We start from the raw sequence: 986 nt of genomic DNA on the forward strand, positions 1-986 counted from the left end.
AGGCCCCGTCCTCGCCGCCGCGGGGCCGCTGCGCCGTTGCCGAGCAGGGAGCGCCGCTGTCGGCAGGCACCGGGCGAGGGCGGGGTCGGGCTGAGGGGTGGGGGGGAGCCTCTGCCCGGCTCCGGCCGAGGCCCGGCGGCACCGCGGCCGGCGCTGCCCCTTCGCCGCAGCGTTTCAGCCCGTGCCGGTTTCCCCAGGGCGRCCGAGCAGCCGCAGAGATGCGAATGACGGTGCACGGAGAGGGGGGGGAGGCGCCGCCGCCGCCCGCCGTGACTCACCCGTGCGGTGGCTGGTTTTGGAAACCGGCTCGCTCCTGCGGGGGTAGAGCGAGGCTCGAGGACCCCCCCTCCCCTCCGCCGGGGCGGGAGTCGCTGGCTCTCCGCGTCTAGCAGAGCGGCAGAAGCCGTTCCTGGCCTCTGCGAGGAGTCGAGCCCGGTGGCCGCTGTGGGAGAGGTGTCTGAGGCGACTTCTTGCTGCCGTTCTAGGYAGCTGGCTTGTCAGTGGGAAGAGGCCTGGCTGCAGCGCCCAGCACCGAGGAGAGGTGTTGTGTTAGTGTCGTAAGCTTTACTAGGTGAAATGAGTTGTGTATTTATGTCATCAGGAAAAACGTTTGACATCATTAATATATTTGGTGAATTTTAACGATTTATAAGATTCAAATGCTGAATTAAAAAAAATTGAACATTCTTTTCTTTCACACAATGGTTATAAACATCAGTTCTGAGACATCACTGATTAAAGCTTGTAACTCGATTTAATTGTTTGCAAGCAAGAAGTTATTTCCTGAAGAAATTCACAGATGATCCTGAATATGTTATCATCAACTTTACTTGATCAGTTTCCATGTTAATGAGCAGAAGGTTACATTAAATGAATAAATACATGCTATTCTCTCTGATTTAATTATAAACCATTTCTAAGTCCCTGCATTCATGATTTTYTGGGGAGATGTGCATGTCTATTTAAGTTGACACAAGTGTGCGTGC

The sequence above is a fragment of the Rhea americana genome, unplaced genomic scaffold (genome assembly GCF_003343005.1).
Source record: "Rhea americana isolate MKP2758 unplaced genomic scaffold, rheAme1 scaffold_37, whole genome shotgun sequence".
Lineage (NCBI taxonomy): Eukaryota > Metazoa > Chordata > Aves > Rheiformes > Rheidae > Rhea > Rhea americana.